This window comes from Dama dama, chromosome 22, assembly GCF_033118175.1.
Source record: "Dama dama isolate Ldn47 chromosome 22, ASM3311817v1, whole genome shotgun sequence".
NCBI classification, from domain to species: Eukaryota; Metazoa; Chordata; class Mammalia; order Artiodactyla; family Cervidae; genus Dama; species Dama dama.
This window is the reverse complement of record NC_083702.1, coordinates 8,947,967-8,962,377: the sequence shown is the minus strand read 5'-3', so window position 1 is coordinate 8,962,377 and position 14,411 is coordinate 8,947,967. Positions and strand designations below refer to the sequence as shown.

At 40.0% G+C, this 14,411-nt stretch overlaps 1 protein-coding gene across 1 annotated transcript in view; it reads left to right on the top strand.

Moving 5' to 3' along the window:
• The first annotated feature begins 10,674 nt into the window (after window positions 1-10,674).
• The window catches only part of GRAP2 (GRB2 related adaptor protein 2), a 67,926-nt gene continuing 64,189 nt past the window's right edge, over window positions 10,675-14,411 (top strand). Inside the window, exon 1 of the mRNA XM_061124490.1 lies at window positions 10,675-10,907. The gene's annotated coding sequence lies outside the window, so the exon portion shown is untranslated. The remainder of the gene's footprint in view (window positions 10,908-14,411) is intronic.

The window sequence follows — 14,411 nt, the reverse complement described above, 5'->3', positions numbered from 1 at the left end:
TCTTACAATCATCAACTGACCTCTGGTTGTATCCTTTTCAGAACTTACAAGTCATTAGAATCAAATCTAAATATGATCTGTTTTCTAGTTAATAAGGAGGATCATCAACTGTTAAGAAATTGTCGTCAGTGGACTCCACATGTAACCCACGGCACCCTAAACCAATATTTTAGTCCTGGTAAGGCTGGCAAGTCAAAGGAAAAGGTTAAACTACTTTCTTTACTCAACTTTAGAAAAATATTCCCTGATGAGCATCCAGACCCAATGAAAGCTCAACAATCTATAATCAGATTTTACTAGACAAAGTACACACATACTAAAGAAAATTGCTAAAAATCCATAACAAATGTGCTTGCTATTTTTTGTTTTGTTTCTCTTCCTTGACCTTCTCAATTTTAACCTCAGGCTTGATTAATTTCTCTATATATATTTAAGGAAGACATAATTTTCAGAAGCAGCCTAAATAAACTATCACTTCTTTTTTAAAAAATAAGAGAAGGGAATAAGTAGTCATTTTTGTTTTTGGTAAAAGTGCAACACATTCTCAAATAAATAAGATAGAAAATGTATCTGTTTAATTAAGATTTCTCCTAAAGAGACCATCATCAACCTTAGACAGAAAAAGAGAAATTGTGTGTTTTTACAATTTTCTGATTTTCTCTCCTATTTGCACTTTGAATACAGACATTTTTATCTGACTCACTCATACAGTGAAAACTCGACTTATAATGTGTTTCAATAAGCTATTAAAATTTTCAATCATGAGGGTTTTCTCTTTCTATTGTCCTTTTTTGCCCTCTACCAAGCTCACTCAATGCAGTGATGTACTGTGACATTGGCTTGGAGCAACAAATATTGATCTGTTTCTTCACAAGTCTATTAAAAAAAAAAAAAAAGCCTTGTTAGAATCATAACTTGCTAGAATTGAACACAGTCGTTAAAACTTTTTTCTTTTTCAAATAGCTGCCTATGTATATTGTGGAGGGACAAAATCGTAATATCTAGGTTTTCCTCTATTCTTAACCTGTATTTTTAAATTTAAAAAATGTTTTCTTAAATGAAGTTTCTGTCACAGCAAATTATCTACATAATAGCCTTCCATCCAATAGAGTAGTTCACAATGGGATGTGCTGGACTTATCAAAATTAAATATATTCTTAAACATTCAAAAAACTAAAGAAAAATGTCTGGATAAGTGAATTAGTATTATTTACTAACGCACCGTACATTGTGACATGAACACAGAATACATAACACACCATTCTACTACTTAAAATTTTGAAATCTTCTCAAGCTAACAAGAAATTCATTTGTGTTCATTGTAAATTAGGTTGGTTTATTATGTGTTTCAGACACCTGACTATATGCAAACGCTCAGTTTACTCAGTCCTTCAAAAGTTTGAGATTGTAAATATAGTGATATAATGAGACAAAAGTAGTGCCCAAGAGGATAAATGTTCACACCTGAATTTTGGCTGTCTGGCTATCCAAGTCCTTATAATATATAGAAATGGAGGGAAGTAAGATATTTCATGTTATAAATTTGGGTTTTCTTCTCTGAGAGGTCTTCACCCACCACACTTACTACTTAGCTCCTCCCATATGCTCTTTTCAGACCCAGTTTATTTCCTTCATGACACTTATCAGGATGCATAATTATGTGTTTGTCATTTTCTCTTCGGCTTTCTCCACCATCAGATTAGAAACTTCTTGAGAGCAGCAACCATGATCATCTTATCTATCAGTAAATTCTACTGCATAAACAGGTACCCAGCAGGCACTCAATATGTTGCATGAATGACCAAGTGGTAGATTGATTCTGCTTTGGGATAAACATGAATTGATTCTACAGCTTTGGGTTATAAATATGACATTTAAAAATATAATCCAACCCTTGCAATTGTCAAGTAAAATTCTAATGTTTGCTTATGAATCTAGAGTTAAAACTAGAGTTAATATCTAGTTTTAACTTTAAAGTTTTAAGCAAACATTTTCAAATCAATCAATAAGTATTTCTTGAGTATTTATCTTTATATAGCTTTGTGGAAGGTATAATTAATATAAAACATCCTGCATACATTCAAAAACATCAGTTAGTTAAGGAGCTTTCTCCCTTCAACACTTCCAAGATAAACAAATAATGAGGTATAAAACGTCTCTTAATTTTCTTACTCCATTTGCCCACTTACTCAACTCTTTGACAAAGGCTGTTTTCTCCCCCAACTTCACCTGAACAGGAGACCATTTAAGTTGCCAAGTGACATTAAACTACAGGTCCACAATCTCTTATCTGAATCTTTTGAGGCCAGATAAGTTACGGACTTCAAACTTAATTGGGGGGGGGGGGGAGGTGGGCGCGGAAAACTTTTGAAAAGTAATGCCATGCCTACACTGTATATTACATGATATCCACAGAAAGGTCTGGGGTAAGTAAAGAGGTCTGAACAATTAAACACATCAACATGACTGTAATAAAAATTTGCAAATATTTGTAATAAGTAAAGACAAATGGCTGTTTCAGTTCAAATCTTGTAGCCAGTTAAGTTAGGGGGTGAAAAGTAGTTTTCAAAACTTCTTGGATGTCAGAACTGAGAATAAGAGATTGAGGAGCTACACTGACTTTATCCAAAGATTTAGGACAATAACAACAACAGCATGTAAGAGGCTGAGTACCAAGAGGCATCTTTGGAAAGACACATTTAGGGTAGTGCTATGCAGACAGAACAGCTCTTATGTTTATATGGATTCTGCCTGTAGACATGAGATCAACTCAGGAGAAAATAAACTCTGGCCAAGATTGTTTTGGAAGAAGGATTACAGAGATCACCAGGGCATTAGCAGGTGTTACTGTTTTGATGGAAAACACACTGCAAGAGGCAGAGAAACTAACTTGAGTCCTGCCTGTGTGTTCACTAAATCACTCAACTATTATTTCCCAGAGTTTACCATGTAACAGGCTCCATTTCTAAGAAAGAGAGAAACAGGAGCACTAGACAGTTTCCACCCTCTGGTGTAAATGGCATGCTGTTGTTGTTTAGTCACTAAGTCATGTCCCACTCTTTGTGACCCCCAAGGACTGTAGCCCACCAGCCTTCTTCTGTCCATGGGATTTCCCAGACAATAATGCTGGAGTGGGTTGCCATTTCCTTCTCCAGGGGATGTTACCCATCCAGGGATCGCAGGTGGGGATCATCAGGCATTGATGATCGCAGGTGGGGACCCATCAAGCATTGCAGGTGGATCCTTAACCACTGAGTACCATCAGGGAAGTGCTGGGTAAGTGCTACTCTTCGCTGTAGGCTCACAACTGTGCTCACACCTAAGCATTCAGTACCTCACCTCATTACTTTGATTAGGGCTCCAGAGGCATGGATTTGAGGTCCTAGTCTGCCATTTCCTGTTAAGGTTTCTCTGAGCCTCAGTTTCCCCATCTGCAGCATAAGGGGAAAAAATCACCACATAAGGGGTGGTGGGAAAGACATGACATGCTCCGCAAAGATGTGAATGTAGAGAGCAGAAGGAGAATCAGCTTCCGGTATCCAGGGTCATTCCTTAGCATCACTCAATTCATTCAACAATGGTTTCAGAACGACCACTGTGTTCCATGCAGGCCATGTGGCAGGCACTGGGTCACACAGACAACTCAGACCAGTGACTGCCCTCAGAGAGCATGCAATGTAGCGGGAGTGGGAGGCTGGGTATTGGAGAAGCTTCTAGAAGGAGGGAGTGATGTAACGCCGTCACACAACAGTGATCTTCCCTCAGGGAGGCCGGTGGGCCTTGTCCCCTTCCCGCCTGCCCTGACAAGGCGTAGGGACCCGCATGGTATGGCAGTCGGAGAACACCCCTCCAAGCCCCTCCAGGCCCCCTCCATCCCCACCCCACCCCCAAATAAGAAGCTACTACCTGAGGGGAATGTCCAGCCGCCTGGCATCTAGGCCTTTTCTCTCCCAAACACAAGGCCCGACCGCTCCCGCCCCCGCAAGCTGATCCCCCTCCTCCAACCAAGCCAGAGAGCTCACGCCCTCCCCTACTTCCGCTTCCTCACTTCCGGCCCTTCACTTCCGGCCTTTCCTACGGCTGATGCCCACTACTCCCAGGACTTAGACGAAGGGAGACGCCTCGGGTTAAAATAGTCCCTGCCTGTGGCTATCCAGCGGCATGAAGGCAGATGTCTTCCTTTCGTGATCACTTGGGCTGGGCCACTGCCTAATCCTTCAATGAAAGAATGGATTTTACAATCCGTGTTATTAGTCTAATTTTAACTGACTGGAAACGTGACCTGTAGGACAAAGAATGTAATTTCTAGTAGTAGTCTCTAGAGGTGAAAAGTGATGGGAAATGACTGAGTGCTTCCAGTGAGGGCCTTGGGTACCACTGATGGCTAGTCACTGAAATATTCAACTGACTTTCACTGAGCACCTAAAGCAGCAAGGATTCAGATAGGATCGAGTTTGATTAAGTTGACAGGCTAGTGGAGGTGACAGGCACCATCACAGAAGATTGTGACAAGGTACGTATAGCATAATGAGAGAGGAGAGACCATCTGATTCTACCGAGGAGTAGTTGAGGGCAGGTTTCAGAGACGAATTTATATACGAACTGATTCTTAAAGGATGACAGGAGTTCACTGGATAGACAAAGAAGAGGAAGCCATTAGAGGCAAAGGGCACATCATGTGTAAAGGCTTGAAAGCTGAGAGAGCCTATAATCTTGATAAAGCTGCAAGCTCTGTAGTTACCATGGCAGTCACAAAGACTGTTGGTGAAACAGCAGAGGGAGGTGAAGTGGCAGAGGACAGTCAGATCATGAAGCACCTTGTCTTTACTACCAAGTGGCTTTATCCAGTAGGCACTGGAAATGTAATCAAACCTATGTTTTAAAGAACCTTGGTGGCTGTGTGGAATACTGAATAGAATGGAAGAAAACACATGTAGAGAACAGGAAAATGCTTAGTAAATGAAAGTTACCTTTGCTTTTAGTCCCTACTGCTTCAATTATAATTGCTATAATAACAGCCTACATTGTTGATACTGGCATGTATATAGGTAAGTATAATATAAAATGGTAGGAAATATGAAAGAAATTGGTGCATTATAAACAATTTAGCTGGCTGTAATATAGAGTAATGAGAGCAGAAGGCAGAGGGAAATTGAAAAGATGGCCTAGAAATGGGTGGTTCAGGACCTTGAAGGCCATGGTAAGGTGTTGGACTTTATAAAGCAGTGAGAAATAAGCCAAAAGTGCTTTTTTTTCTACATTGAGTTACAGTTTATGAATATTTTCATATGCATATCTTATGTAAATTATAACGGAAGTCTGAAATGTAGGTGATATTATCCCACTTTATAGATAAGAATGCTAAGTTTGAGGAACATGGCATTCATTCTCCATTAGAGCCAGGCACTATGCTGAGCCATGGGAATACAAGAAAGTTACAGTCTAATAAGGGAAACAGGAATAAATCAGTAACTATGATAAATTACAATGATAAAGGCAAACATAGATTGTTCTGAGAGTCAAAAAGGAATTTGTCTAAACCACATGGTTAGGAAAGGCTTTCTGGAGGAGTTAAAACTGAGCTGAGTTTGCAGGAACAAATAAGTTATATGAATGGTCCAGAAATATTCAGCTAGCAAGGATTTAACTGAAACTTGAACCCAAATCTACACTTCTATGCTCTTTCCCCTATGCTGAGAATCAATCTTTTGTTCTTAATGTTGAGCTCCATTGACCTTCTCAGTCATGAGTTTAACTTTTGTATTTTGAGAAGGTCAGAGATCTCAATTTTTTCATTTTAAACCTATTCATTTTCTTCTTTCAGAACGAATCTCTGAGTGTGTGCAGAAAATTAGATTGGAAGCAGAACAGAGGGACTGGGAAAAGAACAGAATTTTATAGTAGTTCTGGCAATAAGTGATGAAGGTGCCTTCCCTGACAGTCCAGTGGTCAGAACTTCACCTTCTAATGCAGGGAGTGCAGGCTTGGTGCCTCGCTGGGGAACTCAAGTCCCTAAAACTTAAACATAAAAATGGAAGCAATATTGTAACAAATTCAATAAAGATTTTAAAAATGGTTCACATAAAAAAAAGTCTTAAAACATAAAGTGATGAAAGGCATAACCAAAGCAAAGCCATGGGCGTGGCACATACTCCACTCCACTCATTCTCCTTTGACACACAGACATTTGTGTATGAAATTAAAGCATAGAAGCTATTGGACTTGGCTCCAGATATATCTGGGAGTCTACAGTGACACACAAGTTTCTTTTTGGGGTGACTCTGTGAATGGTGGTTGCTAGTTTCACTAAGATAGGAACCCAGTCTGAGGAGCAGATTTGGCAGGAAATGTGATGAATTCTATTTTGGATATTTTGAATGTGAGGTGAGGTGTCTGGTGTGACCAGGTGAAGATGCCCAAGAGACAGTTGAGTAGAAAAAATTGGGACAAAGGTAGAGGGTTCTGGGCAGGGCTCATGAACTTGAGAGTATCCAGTACATACATAGGTGGTGATTGAATAGGCACATGGAGAAAAGAGAATGGCGCAAACTCAAAGACGGCAGTCCCATTGCAGGTGGAGAAGCTGGTAGCAGTCACTGAGTGGATAGACAGGCAAAAGGCTCACATGCTACCCCCTATGGAATTAACTCTGCTAAAGTGACTATGGTTTTTCCAGTGGTCATGTATGGATGTGAAAGTTGGACTATAAAGAAAGCTGAGCACCGAAGAATTGATGCTTTTGAACTGTGGTGTTGGAGAAGACTCTTGAGAGTCCCTTGGACTGCAAGGAGATCCAACCAGTCCATCCTAAAGATCAGTCCTGAGTGTTCATTGGAAGGATTGATGATGAAGATGAAACTCCAGTACTTTGGCCACCTGATGTGAAGAGCTGACTCATTGGAAAAGACCCTGATGCTGGGAAAGATTGAGGGCAGGAGGAGAAGGGAACGACAGAGGATGAGATGGTTGGATGGCATCACCGACTCAATGGACATGGGTTTGGGTGGATTCTGGGAGTTGGTGATGGACAGGGAGGCCTGGCGTGCTGCAGTTCATGGGGTCGCAAAGAGTAAAACATGACTGAGTGACTGAACTGAACTGAAAGTGACATGTGCAAAGAGATGTCTGCTTTCCTCCATTTGGGGGCATCATAATTTAGTTGCGATACTGTAGCATCAAGAACACAGACATCATTTTACCCCAGTAACTTGGTGTGGGTTTTAACTTATTTTGTGAACTCAGAGTTTTATAAAAGTGAACAAAACTTTCTTCACTTGGCTTCCAAGACATTACTACTCCTTCTCGTCTCCTTGGCTGGTTTCCTTTCATTTCTCTGACCTCTCAACTTTGGAGGGGTCGGTTCTCTGTCTGTATTCATTTCTGGCACGGTTTTATCCAGTCTCATGGTTTTCAACACCCTTCTCTCTGTCAACAACTATCAAGATTTCGTCATCACCCCTAACCTGTGTCAACCTCCAAGACTCAGGTGCCTAACTCCCTTGACACCCTCAATGGCATGTCTCACAGACATCTCAAATTTAATACATCTAAAAGCAAACTCCTCATCTGGTCTTCCAGACCTTCTCACCCACAGTCTCTCCTGTCTCAGTGAATGACACGTCCTTGCTTCTAGTTTCTCAGGCCATGAACCTTGGGATCACCGCTGATGCCTCTCTGTCTCTCATACAGCCTATGATATCCATGAGTACACCTGTGGCACAGAATGGCTACTGATTCTGGGTTATGTGTGCTCCATAGGTAATAAATGGTTTATCAATGCCATGTTCTAATACACAATAAAATAATCATGTTTATGATTCCAGACTTTTTGGTTACCCTGTATGTTAAGAGCTCTACACTTCCCACCATCAGTCCTAAGTCACCATCATCTCTTGCCAGGATCATGGAAGCAGCCTCTTACCTGCTCGCCCTGCTTTTTCTCTTGCTTTCTTACAATCTAATCTCAATACAATGATCAGAGTGAGCGTTGAAAAACTTAAAACACAGTCCCTGGTGGCTCAGCTGTAAAGAATCCACCTGCAATGTCGGAGACCTGGATTCGATCCCGGGGTTGGGAAGATCCCCTGGAGAAGAGAATGGCTATCCACTCCAGTATTCTGGCCTGAAAAATTCCATGGACTGTATAGTCTGTGGGGTTGCAAAGAGTCAGACACGACTGAGTGACTTTCACAGAGCATATCACTCCGCAGTTCAAAATCTTCCACTGACTCCCATCTCAAGAATAAAATCCAAAGACCTTGCCATGGCCATTGAGGTCCTATGTGTTCTGGTCCCTACTCCCCCTCGACCTCCATCTCGACCCTTCTCCACCTTCAGGCTTTGCTCCTGCTAGTCCAGATACCTGAAAAAGCTATTTCCCCAAAAAGCCACCAGGCCAGATCCCTCGCTTTGTTTTGGACATTGCTCAGATGTCTTTTGATCTCCTAATTAGATCCCAACCCCACTTCAGCCACACAGTCTGTGACTCTTGCCCCATTTTATAATCCTCTTTGGCAGTACCACCATCTGACACATGTACTATTTCTTCCTCCACCAAAATGTAAGATCCAGGAGATCAGGGACTATGTTTTGTTCTCTGATACATCCCAGCACCTGCAACAGACCTAACAAGGAGTAGGTGTACAAACGTTGTCTATTGAATGAATAAAAAGAGAATGTCTGAACCCACGCTATTGGATGAAGAGTACACACTGTACCATGAAGTTAAATTTAGCATAATTTTACATAAGAAGTTCTGATGCCGACAACAACCTCTCAAAAGGGACTTTTGAAAATTTTTAAATAAGTATGGTTTTAAACAAAATTTTCTCCATGTTGGATAAGTTCAGATTTCATATATTCCTCAATCCTCCCGATTTTGCTGATACTATTCTGAGTGTTCCTTGATGGTGAGGACCAAGTTGCTGACAGTCGCACATGAGAGTTTTTATTCTTAGGTTCTGCCTTTGCACTAGTTCAATTACAGAGCTGCTAGGAAATTAACCACTAAAGGAGCCTTGCTTCCTGCCCTATATGCTCTGCACCATGTCTGCCGATCATTCCTTACTACTGAAAGAACTTCTCTGTGAGATTTTCCTGTTCTGCACTCTGCCCCATTCTTGGAGAAGTGGTTGTGTTCTGCTCCCTGGGGGCGGTGTCCCGAGGAAAAGAGCTACGATTTAGGGCGAGTGCTGAGAACACCATGGGGCTTCCTGTACAGCGCTAGTCTGCTTTCTTCCCAATTAAAAACCACTGGCTTGGGGCGAGAGCTGTGGCCAGAGAACTCCAGTGTTTGAAAACCAACGATGAGGTCATCAGGCATAACGATGGTTCCCACCAAGAAGGCCCTTAGACCCTGGAGACTGAAGAACCCTGAGGTCCACGTGGAGAGTGATTGTTTTAAAATTGGGCACACGTTGTTATCTTGAAAATTCTGTCTTTGTAGCATGTGGAAGTAGTGGGGACCCTATTCAGAGGCAACTTGAATTCAAGAACATTTGACAGACTTGCATGAATAAAAGGAAAGCTCTCTATTACAGACTTAAGAGGAACAAATTACTTCCTTTAAGTCATCTGACCAAACATTTGCTTAGCCCCTACTATGACCAAGTACTCAGATTCTTCTTTTCTATTTCAATAAAATTGTTGAGTGATCATAACCAACATTTCCACCCTCCCCAAAAAACATAAATCTTGAGCAAGGTTTAGGTATAAAGGGGCAAAGAGATAGAAAAGGATACCATTCTACAATGTAGAATAAGTTTAAATTCGAGATCCCCAAGTTGTCTTATCTGATGAATGCTGGAACATCTTGTCAGCCAACATTCCCATCTTTATCTTGGGTCTGGTCCCCTGACTCTGAACAGTGCCATTTAGCAAGTCTCAATATCTCTAATTTTGTGCAAAAGATGCAACATTGGCAATCCATTTTCTAGCAAAAGCAAAGACAGAGGAAGAGGCCTTAGCAAGTTACACTTGGTCTGGGAGGAAGGAGCTTAACGAGGAGCGTGAGATACAAATCTGAAGGTAAGAACTAAGGAAGTTGAAGGTGACAAAAATGTTAGGTCAATGAAAAAAGTCTTCAAATCCCAGAAATATTTCAGTCCAGCCTATTCGGGAGAAAATTAAATTCCCCAAATCTAAGTAACCAGCCCCAACTCGCACTTGGTTATGGCAAAGCTGGGGTTGGAACTCATCTTGGCTTTGAGTTTTTCTTCCTTCTTTTGTTAGGGGTAGTATGAGGGGCTAAGGGTAATATTATGGGCTGAGTACACTAAAAAAGCTTTTTTTTTTTTCCCCTGAGATTTGAATGAGGTAAGTGATCCAGGATGCTGTCAAGTAAGTTCCCCTAAGAAGTCCTAATATTCCTCCAGATGCTTGTACCTACTCGGAGAAAGTGCGTTTTCCTTAAGACCAGCAGTAACTTGCCAATGGACCATCTCTGGGATTAAAAATTTTCTTATGTGAACATAATCGTTCGGGGCAAACTTGTTAAAACTGAAACCAAGCATAAAGAAGCAAAAGTGTTTCAGTGAACCTCCTGCATTTTAGTTCAACTCCGGCAGCAAGAAAACAAAACCACATAATCTAAGGCTCACGCCCAACTCTCTGAAGCCCCATATCTGCTAGTTCCTGTGTGGTTTGCATACAGACTGCTGGGCTGACTGGGGGTAGTTTGGAGGAGGGAGTAAGAAGTCGGGGAGGAGGAGGAGGAGAAGGAGGAGGAGGCACTCAATGGATCTGCTAGCCTGTGCCCTGGTTTAGTGCGGTACGTGGACAACAGCCCAAGGTGGATCCGGACTCTGAAATGCAGTCATTTTGACATTGGAATTTAGCTTCCTTCTTCCAAGAGAGGATTCTGACCATTCGGTGCAAAGCCATAGATTAAACCTCTTCTCTTCTGAAAGGTATGTCTTTATGCAACATCCGTCTACACGCTCTAGAGGGCTCAGATTTTTATTATTTGCAGAATGTTCTCTTGGAGTCAATCTAATTAAAATGAATCCCCTGGGCTCTGTAAACATTGGTTTTAATTTTCGGTTCATCAGCTAAGGTCTCTAAATCTTTTTCTGTAACAGTGTTTGTAGTGATAGGATTCAACTTCCAGTGAATGAACTAGAAGACTTGCTCCTTTCAACCAACGTTATCCAAGAAGACTCCACTAATTGGCCTCTGAGCCATCTCAGGGAAAGACTCTGGACCTGGGATTTCAGGGGTGGAATTCCCCTTCACCAGTGTCAGCATTTGTTTCGAATTGGCGTGGGTGTGGGAGGTGAAGGGCAGAGTAGCAATGAATGAACACTAGTACTGCATGGTCAGGATTTGTTCTTGGGGCTTCATTTCTACTTCTGTTAGTGTTTATGTTGCCTTTATAAAGAACCCCACATTGAGTTCCTTTACAAAAAAAGAAAACTTTACTTTGAAATGAGATTTGAGAGAGTGTTGTCTATATTTATCCCTTTATTAACAGTTTACACTGTGTCCCTAAGACCATCTTCAGTTCAGGCATAAAATCTGAACACAACTCTTTGACACCCTACTCTTAGAACCTGAGGATTGAATATACCCACCAAAGATTAATCCAATTTAAAAATATCAGGTTTACATATCTGGAATTAGGCCTTGTTAGTAAAGTACATGTAACTTCATCTGTACATTACTGAAAGTATACATCCCCAGATGAATTAAGAGAAGGGGAAAATGTTTAGGATTAAAACTCCAATAGAAAAGATTACATGTGCTCATGTTCTGTCATCTGAGGGTGGGAAACCTCAGGTTGAAAAATGTTTCGTTATCTACAACTGCATTTATCATAGATTTATTAGTTTTTCAGTGGGTCCTCTTTTCTTTTCTCTTCTTTTTCTCTTATTTTAGTTTCAGAAAGGACTGAGTATAAGCATACTCTGCTTTAACAACCCAGTATTGTTTATAAAACTTCACTTTTATAAAATAATTTTAAAATGATCCTCTTTACAAAAGGATCCATTCTTAAATGAGCACTAATAAAATTGAGAACCATATAAGTGTATTTAAATTTCAAATTTTAAAAATTTTGATTTGTACCCTTTTGGAGAACTTGGAGTGGTTTTTTTGGTAAAGGGAGACAGTCCTATATCATTGAATAAAACTATCTTTTTAGATTGAATTTAGAGGGTCTCCCATGTAGTAAACTGTAATCTGATTCTCCCATTATAATAGATTTTATTTTTTTAAAATGACTTTACTGAAGCAGAGGGGAAGGAGGTGATCGATTTGTTCAAAATGAAGAAGTATCTCTATTGCTAATATAATATTCTTTTGAATATCTTTCATATCTTAGGCCCTAATGAAAATCTTCTTTTTTAAAACTTTCAAGTGTTCTACATCTATTTCTTAGGGATATTGTAAGAATAAATGAGTTAACATAGATATGAAATGGCTTAGGAAAAAGGTGCTGTGAAAACACAAGCTGATATCAGTATTAATGGTTTCTTTGAATCTTGATCATTTCCTTCCCACCTCTTTTACAAAATATATCTGACTTACTGCCTGAAGCCGTCTCTTTTATGTCTTTGCCTTCTGGAGGGGCTGAAAATGAGCCTACTTCTCACATGGTTATTGATTCTCAGAGAATAACACCTGTAGGTGTTGGTGACTTGCAGGGCTCATGCCTGAAACAGAGCTTGCTTCTTTTCCTGACTCAGGAAAAGTCTACAACCACTCCGGTATTCTTGCCTGGAGAGTCCCGTGGACAGAGGAGCCTGACTGGCCATGGTCCATGGGGTCACAGAGAGTCGGACACGGCTGAAGTGACTGAGCACACACGCATTCAAAAAAGTGTCATTATGTGTGATTCCATCAGGATTTCTTAAACAAGATATAGCTGATGCTTGATTAGTCTGAGGAACAGAGGTTTCATTTTCGTGCAGCCATGAAATTCAAAACTTGGTGAAGAATTTTTATGGCCTAAGTTATTTGAATTGAAGGATGAGACTGACAGGCCCTCCTATTTGTCCATCTCAAGTACTTACTCAGCACATCTTGATCTATAAAGGAACAACACAACCTCCTGTGCGTGCGCCTTTTTTTTTTTTTACCTCTTTACAGTTTCTTAGGAAAATGTAGCCTCATTTAACAAATGAATGTTTATTAACACATTGTACATTGACTATGTGTCAGGCACTGAGTTCTCTGCAACAATGTTAACATTACATTAGGTTCCAATAAGCTTGAACCAATGAGCCAATAGGAATTCAGTAAGTAATTTTTAGAAGACAGATTTAAAAAGTAAATTCATTCACAGCAAACATTTTGGAGAATTAAAAGAAACTAATACTAAGTAAGTGAAGATTAAAGTCTTAAATTGCCCTCCAAAGAAGATATAAGACCTACATCTTAAGAACAAAGTGAAGAAAATGTCTAAACATAAAAGTTGAAATATTTGTACAGTGAATACCTCTATACTCACCTCCTAGATTCAACAGTTGCTAACTTTTTGACACATTTGTTCCACCTCTGTATTTCTTTCTAACTACTTGTAAGTTACAGACAAAATGATACTTCACCCCTAGATAATTAGGTACACATCAAAGAATAAGAACATTCTCCTACATAACTGCAATGCCATCATTGTAACTAAGAAGATGAACAGTAATTCATTAATATCTAATATCTAGACCATATCTAAACTTAACCATTTGTCCCCCAAATGTCTTCCATACCTTAAAAAAACTAAGATCTAATTTTTTTAAAGAGAAATGTGTTTTTTACATGAAGGCTTTATGTCCTTTATTCAACACTGGAGTTTTTGAAAAGGTTAGGTGTTGTCTTGTTAAATGTTCTAATTTGTTTTGGCCTAGCGGTGTCATTTAATTTGTTCCTCTATCCTCAGTATTTCCCATAAACTCCAAATTAGAAATAAAGCATTGATTACATTTCAATTGAATGCATTTTACAAGGTGCTCCATATTGTATCTCAACAGGAGACACTTAGTTCCACATTGTCCCTCTATTTGTGACACTCGGTTTGATCGGGGCTCAAGGTAGTGATCTCAGTTCAGGGATCCCTTTCGCAATTAACAAGTAGTCTGGCAAGATAATGCTTAGGCTTTGTGATGATATCCTGTTTCCCAACAAACCTCACTCAATGGCTTTAGGTGATCCTTTCCTAAATCAACTGTTTGTTTGGGGGTCATATACATTTGCAGTATACTTTGAAGAAGGATTAGACATACACATTCGTTATTATCAGCAGCCACAGCAGATATTTGAGTGTTTTTTTTAAGTTCAGGTAATAACAACCATGATGATGATGATAGTAATAAGTAACATTTACTGAGTGCTTGCTGTAGAGTCAGGTGGTCTAGGTTTGAGGGCCAGTCCTTCAGTTACTAACTAGGCCAACTGGGACAAGATACTTAGTCTTTCCATGT